Below are 14130 nucleotides of genomic sequence, written 5' to 3' on the forward strand. Positions count from 1 at the left end.
GCTCCTTGAGGGCCAGCTGGACCACATTTTTGCCTCTTTGGTATGGCCAGGGCTTAGCACTGTGCCCGGAATATAGTAAATGATTAATAAATGCTTATTGGCTGATTGATGGTGATTCTGTCTATCCTGATTCCAAGATGTCATTATTTTCTGATTCTCAGGTCTTGTGAATCTTTAGCGTTGCATCTTATCATTGAGACCTCAAAGAGCTGAGCTGCTCAACTCTGCCCCTTCCCCAAACCTCACTCTCTTCCCTGAAGCCCAGGCCACAGAGGTAGCTGGCTGTAGGCTTCCCAACTCTGGGAGAAAATGTTGAAAATTAGGGTGGGGGAGAGTAGAGGGAGAATCCAAGCCCTCAGGGCCAGGGAGTCAGTATTAATTTGGCTTCTGCCTGACTGGGAGAGTGTTCTGCGGGTGAAGTTGACACTGAGAGGCAACCGCATCAGGACTGGATCCCGAAGAACTGTGGAGCCAGACCTGAGCCCCTGGACAACCAGAGAGGGGGCAAACTCAGGCCTCAACTCAAGAAAGCAGGTATGACTCAGGCTCTGGATTAGTTTACTTTGTTCGTTTTCTTTTATCAGAACTGTCTTGACCAAACATTAAATACGGGGGAAGTGGTTCTTTCAGGACTGCAAAAGAGAGAGGGACCTATTGAGTTGAGAGAGCCCTCGGTCTGAGGGCTAGACAAGCCCACCCAGCCTTCAGGGACCACTCTGTTCCCCCAAAGCAGGGAAAGGGAGCAGTTCCTAAGTCAAAGGCCTACCCCTGACTCCATAGGTGGTCGGAGTGACCCTGGGGCTAAGCCCAGCCTAGGGAAACGGAAACTCCCTTTCTTTCCCCAGGCTGGTGTCCTATTCCCAGACAGAATCTCCTTTTCCCTAGGAACACAATTTCGTGACCAACCATATCCTTGCTCCCTACCCCTATGAATCCACCTTCCAGTTCCAGTTGCCCCATTTGTTTACAATTTCATCCCCTTCAGCAATCACACAGGTTTACCTGCCCATGCTTTCCCACCCAGCCTAACTGGTCATTATCCTAAACTATGGGGACTTTTCCAAGGCTGGGTCCTCTCTCTGCCTCTGCACCTCCCAGGTCCCAGCTTCTCTGGGAAGCCCTCTCTGACCACCTTGGCCCAAAGTAAACTGTACTCCCTTCTAGGGTGACATTTATCAAAGTAGTGAGATGGTGCAGAGATGACAAGGGGGAGCGCCAATGAGCTCGACAAAGTAGTGCCAAGGGGCAAAGCCCTGTTTTGGGTAATAAGAGCACTTTAGAGCTAGAAGGAGCACCTGGCATCAGGAAGACCCGAGTTCAAATGTTGCCTCCCACACTTGCTAGCTATGTGACCCTGGGTGAGTTCCTTAACCCTGTTTGCCTCAGTTCCTCATCTGTAAAATGAGGTGGAGAAGGAAATGGCAAACCACTCCAGTATCTTTCCCCAGAAAACCCCCAATGGGGTCATGAAGAGTAGGACACAACAGAAACTAGTGAATAACAACGGAGAGCCGGAAGGAACCTTGGAAGACCACTGAATACAATCCGGAGTATACAATCCCCCAGAGAAGGGGTTTGCAGTGGCGAGGCTAAGGCTCAAACCCAGCTTTCCCTTTGGCAGAGAATCGAAGCGGAGGGTTCCCCTGTCACCCACTCTCCCTCCCTCGCCTCCCCTCCTCCAAGGACGGCTTCCCCTTCCAATTCCGCAGCCCGCACCCCGCTCTGGTCACCGCATGGTGGAAGGGGAGGGAAGTGCTGCATTTCTCGAGGTGGCCCAGGAGATGGCGCAGCAGAGTAACATGCCCAGTACCCTACTTCTGGGCTTAGAGTAGCCTGCAGAGGGTAGTGGGGGGAATCTTTGTGATGTCACAGACTAGACTGGAGGGGCGGGGAGGAGAGGGGGAGAGGGTAAGCCGGCACTTGTGACGTAGCCTGGAGGCGGGGTTCCAGGGCCGAATTGTTACTTTGTGCGCCGCGAGCGATTCATTCAAGAGGAGTACACTGAGCCGGCGGGCGTAGGAGCCCCCGGCGCGGAGCGGAGAAGGGGGGGCTCTGGTCGGCAGATGCGCCCTGGCTCCGAGGACGGGTGGAGGGAGCCGGAGCCTTGCTCCGCAGCCCGGGCGGCCAGGTAAGGAGCGAGCCCTCCGTCCTAGCTGGGGCTGCTGCGGCCACTGACCTTCAGCGCGTCGCGGCGGTAGCAGGCGCATCCTGCTCTGCCCCCGCGGGGAGCCGGACTGTGGGGCCAGCGCCAGAATCTGGCTTCGGCCTCGCCTAAGGGGCGCCTGGCCTTGGCTTTCCGTTCGGGGCCGGGAGACCATCGGTGTGTGTCCCACTCTGCGTCTGAATCTGGGGAGGGGTTGGCGCACTCCGAGGGCCGGAGGGGAGACAATGCAGGATGCCATTACCAGCGTGTGAGAGCCCTTTCTTCTGGCATCTGTCCGGGCTCTGGGACCTGTGGCATAACCCCCTTCTAGCTGGATATCTGATGCCCCCCAATCTCTTCTCAACCTTTGGGCCACCGGCCACCCTCTTCTCTATCCTGGACAACTAAATTCCCCCAGTTCCCTGTCTCCAGGGAGCTGGGATCGTCGCCAAACTCTGTCTTTCTAGCTTCGAGGCTTCTGTTTCTCCTGGACTTCGATTTCCCCAGCCCCTTACACCCTCATTTTCACTGACTTACACACACACGTGTGCGCACACACACACACACACACACACACACACACACACCCCAATCCATCAATCTCTGGTCCCATATCTCCAGGACCTTCACCTCTTTCTGGATCCTCCTCTCCCCCGGACTTCTGATTCCACAGAACCCCTTATCTGTGTCCTTACACAGGACCCCCTCCCCAAGATTCCATGTCTTCTCATTCTTTTCGGTCTGTGGGCCTGCCGCCCATTCTTTCTCTAAGGAAGAAAATTTGACTTGCAAGGCACTTCACTTTATCCCCTTCCCCACTCTCCAGACCCCAACTCTGAACTCTTGGGTTCAGGCCCTCAGACTCCTGACCACCTGTCTCTGTGACCCTGGCTCTCTGCCTCTACTTGCTTTGACCTCAAATTTCTTTCTCTCAGATTTTCCTTAACTCAGATATTCTGCCTCTGGAACAACCCAGTTCCCATCCCCACTCCCTCCGCAGACCCCTTGCTCCCTCAGATTCTTAGCTGATTTAAACTCCCCCCCCACCCATGCCCCTGTTCTCCTAGCCCATTGATTCTGTGCCCTCTAGCTCCCTAGGGGAAGGAGGAAGGATTTGGGGCCGAGGTTTGGGAGGGGAAAAGCTGACTGTACCCACCAAAACTTGCTGTTTCATGAATCACATTAGGAGGTTGGGGGTGGGGAGTGTGTGGAGGGAGAGAGGAATTGTCATGTTTAAATTGTTGGGCAGAGAATGCTTGTACTCAGGAGCCTGCAGGGCCCAAGCCACTGCCTGCATCTTCCATCTAAGGATACCAGGCACAGGGAGGTCTGAGGGCCACAGATCAGAGTTCTTTCAGTGCTGGAGTAGGGGGACTGTCCTAGAACACCCTTCCTTACTAAGCAGGCTGGGATCCCAAGGGGTGGCTGGCCTTATTGGAATCTACCCTCAATGAGGGCAAGGCTCTAGTTAGGTGCCCAGGATCAGGAAGCCAAGCCTGACCATGTGGGAAGGGAAAGAGAAAAGGATGTCAGCTGCCTGGGCTTCCCTCCTCCCCAGGAAACTTAAGCCTAGAAATTCTGGGCCAGGTGACACTGTGTCTGGGGGTGAATGTGAGAAAGGCACAGAGTGCATGTGTGGTGAGGTGGTAGCACAGGTGACACTGTCACTGTGAATAACAGAGTGAGGCTGTGATCAGGGCAGGATCTATGAGGGGGAAGGGCAAGAAATTAGCGTGGACACTAGGGAAAGGGGGCATATAGGAAGTGGGAGTCTTGCCCCAAAGCCTAATTAGACATAATTAGACCCTAGTCTAAAAGGGAAGACAGCACCAACCCATTCAGAGGCTCCTGGTCTGTGGCTGAGATCCTGAACAGGGTTCAGGGGCTGTAACTAGGCAGTGCTGAAAAGAGGACTCCTCTTACCTCGAAGCTAAATTTCCTTTCCTTGCTACGAAGCAAAAGTCTGGAGAAAGTAGGGGAGGTCTAGAGGTTGACTCCTCTCCCCCACATCCCCCAAAGGTGAGGCTTACAAAGAGAAGTCCAAAAATGTTTTGGACTCTGAACTTGTAGGAGTGGAAAATCTAGTAGACAATCAATCACTTATTAAGCTCTCAGTAAAAGTGTCAGGAACTGTGCCCATTGCTAGGAATACAAATACAAGCAGAAAGAATAGCCCCTGCCCTCAGGGAGCTTACGTTCTAATTGGCAGAAGATTACATAAAAAGGAAGCTGCAAAGGGGGTAAGGAGGTTGGGGGAAGGGGGCCTCTTGGTGGAGAGAGTCTAGTAAGTCCAGAATGAAGCCTAGAGTGGAATGAGCTTGGCCTGGCTTCTCCTTAGAATGAAGATTCTAGAAGGAACCAGCCAGTCCAAGGAAGAGGCTGCAGGGCAGAGGAGGGTACTTCAGTGTGAAAAGTCCAGGCTGGAGGGATCTTCCAGGGTGAAGAGATCTCTGTGTCATGGTAGAGAAAGTCATAGTCGGAAGAGACTTGGTTTTGAATCCCTTCCCTCACTTGCTACCTGCATGCCCTTGGACAATTCCTCTCTCCCATTTTCAGTTTTCTCCTTTGTGAAAGGAGGGATTGAGCTGCAATGGTTCCAGCTCTGTTCTTCTATGTCCACAACTCCCTCCTAGCTCTAATGTGCTATGTTCTAGGTCTGTCTCCCACCTCTGACATCCTGGGCTCCTTTCTAAATCTTTCTTGTATAATCACTATTCTTTTAATACAGCAATTTATTTTTTGGAGGCAATTGGGCTTGAGTGAAACTTACCCAGGGTCACATAGCTAGTAAAGTGTCTGAGGCTGGATTTGAACTCAGGTCCTCCAGATTGCAGGGCTGGTGCTCTATCCACTGCACCACCTAGCTGCCCTTTAGTGTTTTAAAATGGATAAAGCACACAATAACTGATTCTTTGAGGATAATAAATGTTACATGCAGTATTAGTTTCATTTTACAGAGGGAGAAACAAAGGCTTTGAGAGGTTATGTGACTTGTCCATGGTCACATAGTTTGCCAGTCAGTATTAGATGTGGGAGTTGAACTCAGGTGGTCCTAACTCCACATCCAGCACACTCTGACTTGTGTTTGGTGGGTCTAAGTTTCTATTTCTAGGCTCCCAAGGGCTGACATTTGGCTGGAGGCTGGAGAATATGGCGTGGAGGCTGATAGGGAAGCTGGGTAGGCCACAGAAGGGTGGGACACGATCATCAATTGTTCCTCCTTCTTCAGGCTCCCATCAGGGTCAGGTGGCCGCATTCCCTGAGCTTGCTTTCTTGGGGGCTGATCAAAATAACTGGGAGGTCCCAGGGGATTGAGGCTAGGTTATTTTTGACCTGGGTAGAAACACAGAAATAACTCCCTGAGTCCGGGAGAGCAAAGGGACCTCCTCTTCTCCCAGCCAGGGACGGGCATCAGCTTTGATGGCTCCTTTCCCAGCTACCCAAGCACAGGCCAAGTCTTCTTGGGAACATTGGCCCCTCAGGATATTATCTGAGGAGGGGAGAGGGCGCCAGACTCTCTTTGAAGAGGGGGGATGGGGATTCTAGTCAATTCAAAGAGTCCTAGGGGAGATGGAGAAAGGGAATTGAAAGAGACCCTTAAGAGACTGAGAAAAATCTAGTGGAGGGGAATAGAGACTGGCTTCCTGGACTGCTAGGAACCAGCTGTTCAAGACAGAGGTCCAGATTTATGTCTGGCAGGACTTACTCTTCATCAAACTCCTCTCTCTAGGGTCTGAGGATCCCCATGGCAAGCAGTACAATCAGCTTCCCTCCCTGGTTTATCCCAGCCTGAGGCTAGGTCCCTCCAGTGTGTTGCCTGGATTGGATACTAGGGAGACTTTAGTGTCACACGTTTAGATTGGACTGACATTTATTAAGCACCTACTGTATACAGAGCCCCAGCTAAGAGACGCGTCTCCTGTCATCTTGGACCTCTCTGACTAGTAGGGGGAAAAGGCACCAGCATTGTAACAAGAATATGACGTGAGAAGGTGTTAGAACCAGAAAGAAACACAGGATAGCTTTGAAAGCTACAAGTTGACTTTATTCTATGCTTTAAAAGAAAAGTGAGCTGCACATAATAGATACCAGACATTTCATGTACAATCCTCTTCTACCATTTTATTTGGGGTTTAAGATCAGAATTTTTAAAAATGGAAGAAAAAAAAGGACATTAATTAGAAAGAGACAAATCAGTTGCCAGGTGAGGTTGGAGGAAGAAGGCCATCCCTGAAGAAAGAATCCAGGCTATCTTTCTGGAGGAGATGGCAGCTGAGGAGGCTGAAGAGGAATAGAGAAGAGAAGGATGGAGGGAAATTACAGGCATAGGAGACAATGAGCAAAGCCCTGTCCCTGGGGCTGCCTAACTCAGACTCCCTGGCAACATCACCTCCCCACCTTCCCACCCCCTCCCCAAGGCATGACAGTCCCCAAGGATCTAAACAGCCTAAGAATTCGACAGTCTCTCCCTGGCCCCCCTGCCTGCACAGGACTTTGGTTGCTAAGATCTGCTGCTCTTCTCTCCCTAGCCCTCCCTGGCTCTCTGCTATGTTCTCCTTGTTTTACCTGCTGCCCAGGTCAGACCAGCAACCCAAGTGTGGCCTTAGAAATTCAAACCCTGTAAACAAAGTTTGATATCCAGACAAGATCAACAGTCCTGTCCCTCAGAGAGTCAGGTACTGAGATTCTCTGAGAGGAGGCAGAGAGCTGGGAGAGAGAGAGCAGAGAGCTCTCAGGAAGTCTGGTCTGGAGGCCAGGGTGCCTGGCCTCAGGAAGCTCAGGTCTGTCAAGTAAGAGACTTTTTCCTTTGCAAGGGTCATTTGCCTCCTTTTCTCCACAGTGCCTTAGCAATCTCTGCCCCTCCAAGTACTGCCTATCCTGCAAGACTCAGCTCAGGTGGAGAAAGCTGAAAGATTTCCTCCTCCTTCCGCCCCCGCCAATCTGGGATCAGGAGACCTGGTTTCCATTGAGAGGATAGAGTGATGAACCTGGAGTAATGCCAGGCTTGGGTTCAAATACCACCTCAGACACCATAAGTGTGACCTTAAGCAAGTCACTTACCTTCTGGGCCTCAGCTTCCTCAAGTACAAAATAGAGGGTTAAACTTGATGGCCTCTAAGGTCCCTTTCTGCTCCAAATGTATTGGTCAAAAACCATTTATTCAGCTCATACACTATGATCCCATGATCCTGACTCTTCCATTTATTACCTGTATGGCTTTGGACAAGTCCCTTCCCCTCTCTTGCTCTCAGTTTTTCCTGTACATACAAGAGAGCCTGAAGGAGATGACCCCTTCCAGGTCTAAAGTGAATTTCCATCTGTTAAGTGCCACCTCCTCCAGGAAGCCCTCCCCTCATAGCCTGGCACTGTAGGTTTATGGACCTGAGATACCCATAGGTTCATAAAACATAGAATTTCATAGAAGGGATGTTAGAGACCACTGAGTCTAACTAATCTACAAGCATTTATTGAACATTTACTATGGCCATGCACTATACTAAGTGCTAAGGAGATACCAAGAAAATGTTGAAAAAGCAGTTCCTGCTCTCAAGAAGCTTAATTCTTCCAAGGAAGGAAACATAAAAAGATGCATCCAAGATAGATGCAGAGCAGGAGGTAGGTAACCTTAGAGGGGGAGGGAAGACTTGAGTGGCCAGGGGGAACCAGTAAAGGCTGGCATTTGAGCTGAGGGTAGAAGGAAGTGAAGAAGTAGCAGGAGGCAGAGAGGGGGAGGGAGAGCATTCCAGGCCAGTGGAAAAGCACAGGGAGGTGGGAGATATATGGTCGGGTGTGAGGGAAAGGAAGCAGACCAGTGCAGCTGAACCACAGGGTGTATGGAGAAGAATGGGAGAAGATGGCAGAAGGGACCGGGTCATGAAGAGCCTTAAAGACTTTTACACTGGATCCCGAAGGTAATAGGGAGCCACAGTAGTTTATTGAGTAGGGGAGGTGACATGGTCAGACCTTCAATTTAGGGGAAAAAGCAGCTGTGCTAATGTAGTAGCTGGCCCAGAGCAGGGAGAGACCCGAGATGGAAAGAAGCCTTCTTAGATTGAGCGATGAGGGTCCAAACCAGGCTGTGGTGCCATATGGGAGGTTTAGCCAAGTGAGTGGAGGGAGGGAGTGTATGTGAGAAATGTTGTAACAGCAGACATTAGATTTAGGTAAACACAGATTGGGAAACTGAGATCCAGGAGCCCCTGGAAAAAGAGCCAAATTAATCTCTTGCCTTTCTTAAAGTCCTTTGGCTCATCTGTTGAAATGAAAAACAAACAATAGCTCTTCTAATGTGAGGTTCACATGCAAGAAGGGGTGTGTCATATATAGGGTCTTTTGGGTATATGTGTATGTATGTGTGAGAGATAGACAAGAAAGACAGCGAAGAGAGGAGAGAGAGGGAGAGAAAGAGGAGAGGGAGAAGACAGAAGAGGGGAAGGGAAAAGAGATGAGGAGAGAGAGCATCATGACAGAGCCTAGCCTAGCTCTGGCAGGGGTCAGGGTTGGGGTTGGGGGGCATTGGCCAAGTTGAAGGTCTGGGGGTCTACACAAGGAGTCGATGGATGATAAATTCCAGGGGACCATAACCTTGGATGGGAAAATATATATATACCTTTATTTCATGATAGTTTCCTTTGGCATTGTATGTATTTTATCTTGTGCATCTAAAAAGGTGATTCTGAAGAAAGGGTCCATAGGCTTTACCAGGCTGCCAAAGGAATCTTGGTTCAGGTTGGGATCCCTAATGCTGCTCCCTTCCTTCCAAAGAATATGATAGTGTCTCACCTGAATCCATCAAGCAACTATAGCCAAGGTCATCCTTCAGCTGTGTGTGTCCCTGGGAGAGCCCGGCTGTGCGTCCCTGGTTGGTTCTAGGGTATGTGTCTCTGGGGACCCATCCCCAAGGCCTCCTTTGACACCCTCCCCAACTCTGCATTGCAGTGTCTGGCTTCTCCCCCTCAACCTCCACTTCCTCCACAGGAGCGATAGGAGGGTGACTGGCTCTTGTCCGGTACCTCTCTTTTCACTGTCTCCTGTCTATTTGTCTGCCTGTCTGTCTTTCTATCTGTCTCTGGTCCCTTCTTGCATCTGTTTGTCCCAGGGTAATGGATGTGACCAGACAAGGACAAGGCTGGGTAAGGCTGATCTGGGCATAATGCCTTGGTTTCTGAAGGAAGCGGGGGGACTGGTTCTTGTCCCTAGGAAAGGGAAATCAGGCAGAGGGAGGAACATGGGGAGGTTTCCAGGCTTCCCTTCCCAGACTACTACTACCTCCATCATTTACCCTGGAGCCAGGAAGCCTAGTGGCATATGGACAATTAGCCTTGGAAGCTAGGTGCTAGGACTCCTGATTCCATCCACAGCTTAGCCTCTGGGACACAGGAATCTTCCCTTCCCCCTTAATAGGATTTAGGAATTGGAACCAGAAAATCTGGGTTTGAATCCTGTCTCTCTGATTCTTAATACCTCAGTGACCTTGAGGAAATTACTTCTTCCCTCTAGGCCTACCTGTAAAACTTCAGTGGGTTAGATCAGGAGTTCTGAGCCTTTATTTGTATCAGGGTTGCTTTAGCAGTCTGGTGGAGATTATGGACCCTGTCTCAGACTAATGTTTAAATATTTGAAAGAAATATTAAATTTCAACTAGAGGTAAATGAAAAAACATTTTTTGCCCACCTAAGTTTGGAGACCCCTTGAAGTTTCCCCATGGATCCTTTGGAAGGCCAGGTACTGAGGTTAAGAATCCTCTCGCTAGATGGTCTGAAGATCCCTTCCAGCTCTAGATCCTAGGGTTCTGTATAAATTCTCAGCTTCAGAGGGAATCCCTCAGGGATTGGCTTGTCCAGACAGCTTCAGTCTTCTAAGTAGGACTCTGATCTTTACCTCTCTGTGCCTCAGTTTACTCATTTCTAAACTAGGGTGAGTGGGGGAAACTAGTTGAAATGATTTGAAAGACCCCTTTTGGTTCTCATGTCCTGTATTCTGAGGTTTCTTCCAGTTATGGGACTTCTAAAAAACAAACAAGCAAAACCAGTAACCTTCTCCAGGGAAGCCTTCCCGGATTAGCCCCACTCAACCCCTTGCCTGCTCACTCACTACCTCTCTGTAGCTCAGAGACACGGTTGGCTTTTTAGATCATTGATTCTTCATGCCTGGAAGGTTCAGACTTTGGTTGAGAAGTTTCACTGGGAGGGTATGTTCTCTCTTTGCATTCCTGTGTCAGTATAGATCCTGGTCTTTTATAGAATGAGGGAACGAAGTGAACTTGGTCCAGAGAGGGGACAGCTTGCCCCAAGGTCACATTGTGTGTCATGTAGAGCTGAGGGGACTTGGAACCCAGGCTTCCTGACTCTCTGCCCAGGACTCACTCCATCCCAGCAGCCTGTTTAGCACCTGCCTGGATGTGGTCGGGAACACCATGGCCCAGGAGGGACCATCTGGCCAGCTCCAGGAGTACTGGGTGCCAAGTTTCCCCAGGGAGTAGTAGCTGAATACACAAGACCCACTGCTCAGCAGCTCTATCCTTGAAGGCAAACAGGGCTTGCCTTCCTAGCACTGTCCGCTTGGGTGGGGGGAACCAGGGACCCCAGTGGGGCTCACCGAAGGTCACACAGCAGGGAATCATGGACCAGAAGCCAGCCCTAGTGTTTTCTCCTCCCCTTATTCCACCACGCCAGGCTTTCCTGGGACTTCTGTGCCACCTTGTTTCATGTCCTCCCAATGGACAGATTCCCAGTGGTCTCTGATTCAGAGACATACCACACCTTTACCAGCTCTCCAATTACAAGCGTGTGCGACACACACACACACACACACACACACACACACACACACACACACACAGAGCTAAACTTAGAAATAAGGTCAATATTGACTGAGAACCCAGCCCATGGTGCATCTGCTTCTCCTAAGTGTCTATAAGAAGTTCTGTACTTCATCCCTGATGTTGAGGAAAAGGAAAAGAGGCTATGGGGGATGTGCATTTGCAGAAAAGAGCAGATAAAGGAGGGGGAGGGGCAAAAGTGAGGAAGTCAGCCTCCCCTCATTCATCCATCCTTTCATTTTTCTGTTTTCCCATTCAACAAACATTTATTAAAGCCCACACATGGGCACATCTCTGTGCTGGGTGTGGTCCTGAGCACCTTCCAAGAGAGTCTAGGAGTAGAGAAAGGCCTCCCCTGTCCTTTGCCTTAGGTAAATGGCTGCCACGTAAATTATTCTCTCTCTCTCAGTACCTTTCCTTATACAAAGTTCAATTCAGGTCATCAAAATATAATAATTATAGCTCCCATTTGCAGAGCCCTTTAAAGCTGCTAAAACTCTTTTCATCACAACCATTCAAGGAGCCTTTATGAAAAGCCTGCCATATGACAGCAGTGGGCTATGACAGCATCGGCAATATCAAGATAAAAGACATAATGGACCCAGGCCTCAAGGGGCTTATGATCTGCTGAGCAGCTTAGAGCGTGCTACATTACAGTGGAAAGAACACCCTCTGGCTTTGGAGTCAAAGGACGCGGGCTCCCATTTTGCCTCACATCCTGGCTGTAGTTCTAGGATTCTACCAATCCTGTGAAATAGGTGCTACAACTGTTATTATCCCCATTTTACACATGAGAAAGCTGAGGTTCAGAAAAGTAAAGTGATTTCTAAAATCCAAGGTCACTCACATACCTAGTTTGGCAGTGTTGGGATTTGAACCCATGTGTCCCCAACTCCAGGTTTGATGTTCTTTCTACCACCTCATGCTACGAACAGCTCACCTTTCCATGGCACTCTAACAGTTCTTTCATAACTAGCTACCCTCTGAGGCAAAGAAGTGTATCATGTATCACTTGCTTCATTTTACAGATGAGGAAGATAAGACCCAGGATAGAAGGGAGTAGGAGGGGGAGGAGGAGGGAGGAGGGAAATGATTTGCCTAATATCACACTATGAGTTTTTTAAAATATGCTTGTATTGTTTTTTGTTTTCACATCATTAGAATTTCTCCTAGTATCCCTCCTCTGTCTTGCCTGAGAGAGAGCCTTCCCATGTAACAATTTTTTTTGTATTTTATTTGTTTATTTGGTATGGTAATTTTATGGTATATGGCAGAGGACTCTATGCTTTTCCCCCACTACCAAAGAGGAGGGAAGGACATGAGATTTTTGGTATAAGGAAATAGATTACGGATGTAGGCTCCCCCGTGGTGGAAAATGTGGAACAACCCCTCTATTGACTGGGGGTAAAGATCCATGACTTTCCATTTTATTTCTTGGAGGTCATGTTGACCATGAGGTGGTCTACACAGTTCCTATAACCATACTTACTGTTGTGGACCAAGAAACAAGCTTGACCAAAAGGTCATTGAAGGCAAGGCAGAAGAGTAGGTGTTGCTGTTAGGGTGACAGGTACAACCTGATCCTCTGTATAGAACACATTGTCCTTCAGTGGTCCCCAAAGAGGTGTTTGCTTCACCACTCTCTTGATATCACATTTGGCAGGTTTTTCCAGGTGTTGGGTCAGATCCACAACAGATTCACCTACGGCAAGAACGCTGAAGGCCACGCCTTTGAGCTTCCCATTCAGCTCAGGGGTGACCTCACCCAAAACCTTAGCAACAGCAGTGGAAGTGAGGACGATGTTTTGGGCAACACCGTATCCATGGTGCTACAGCTTGCCAGAGTGGCCATCTATTGTCTTCTGGATATCAGTAATGGCATGGACCTCGGCCATGAGTCCTTCCACAATGCCCTAGTTGTCATGGATGACCTTGGCTAGGGTGGGGCCAAGTAGTACAGGAAGCATTACTGATAATCTTAAGGGAATTATTTCTAATGGTTCACTCCCATCATGAACATATGGGCGTCAGCCGAAGGGACAGAGATGATGACACACTTGGCTCCACCCTTCGGGTGAGACCCCAGCCTTTTCCATGGTGGCAGAGACACCAGTGGACTCTTTTACCACATACTCAGCTGTAGCATCTCCCCATTTAATATTGATGGGATCACAAAGATAATAATGTCTTTTCCATTGATCCCCAGCTTTCCATTCTCAGCCTTGACAGTGGAATCATGATGAAACATAAACCATGTAGTTGAGGTCAAGGAAGGGGTCATTGATGGCCACAACATCCACTCTACCTGAGATGAATGCAGCTCAGGTCACTAAGCACCCAATATTGCCATTTCCATTGACTGACCTTTTACCATCCTGTCTCAGGGATGCTGATGCAGCAGCAACTGAGCTTGGGGAAAGAGCTGAGAATGCAAAGTATATTTTTTTAAAGAAAAAAAAGAACAGGCAAAGTATCAGCAAAACTAACCAATACATCAAAAAAGTCTGAAAGTGTATGCAATGTTTCACACCCATGGACCCACCACCTCTGCAGAGGAGTTGGGGGGAGGTGTCTTGTCATATCTCTTCCTTGGAGCTAAGCTTATTCTTGGTAATTTTGCAACATCCATTTTGTCTTTTTTTCTTTCCATTTCCATTGTTGTAGTTGTTGTATGTGTGGTTTCTTTGGCTCTGCTTACTTGACTGTGCATCAGTTCGTGAAAGTCTTCCCATACTTCTTGGTATCCACCATATGTATCATCTCTTATAGCACAGCAATAGTCCATTACATTCAGGGCCCACAGTTTGTTTAGCCATTCCCCAACTGATGAGTATCCCCTTTCACTCAGAGAAAGTTAGTAGCAGAAACAAGTCTTCAGACACTCAGGCCTAGGCCCATTTCTCCCACAATGTTTCCTCTGTACCTGGGTCTAAATGCTGTAGGAATGGGAGGTCAGGGGTACCCCTGCCCCTTGTCCTTGGGGAGTTCCTAGGTCAGCTGGGTGAAGAAGATGAACTGGGGAGGGGAAGGAGCAGCAATAAAAGATAGTAAAGATTAAGTTGCCAAATCGTTTAATTCATACTTACCTTGCTGTGGGAGGTCAGAAAAGGAGAAGATGGGATATAGTCAGTAGTTTGTATTGGAAAACTATCTAGATAGTCTTCAT

At 49.0% G+C, this 14130-nt stretch overlaps 1 protein-coding gene across 2 annotated transcripts in view; it reads left to right on the forward strand.

The window, feature by feature from the left end:
- The first annotated feature begins 1959 nt into the window (after positions 1-1959).
- The window catches only part of RELT (RELT TNF receptor), a 56754-nt gene continuing 44583 nt past the window's right edge, over positions 1960-14130 (forward strand). For both annotated transcript variants that reach the window (XM_020989608.2, XM_020989609.2), the window contains exon 1: positions 1960-2128. The gene's annotated coding sequence lies outside the window, so the exon portion shown is untranslated. The remainder of the gene's footprint in view (positions 2129-14130) is intronic.

The sequence above is a fragment of the Phascolarctos cinereus genome, unplaced genomic scaffold (assembly GCF_003287225.1).
Source record: "Phascolarctos cinereus isolate Bilbo 61053 unplaced genomic scaffold, phaCin_HiC Scaffold_726;HRSCAF=1367, whole genome shotgun sequence".
NCBI lineage: Eukaryota > Metazoa > Chordata > Mammalia > Diprotodontia > Phascolarctidae > Phascolarctos > Phascolarctos cinereus.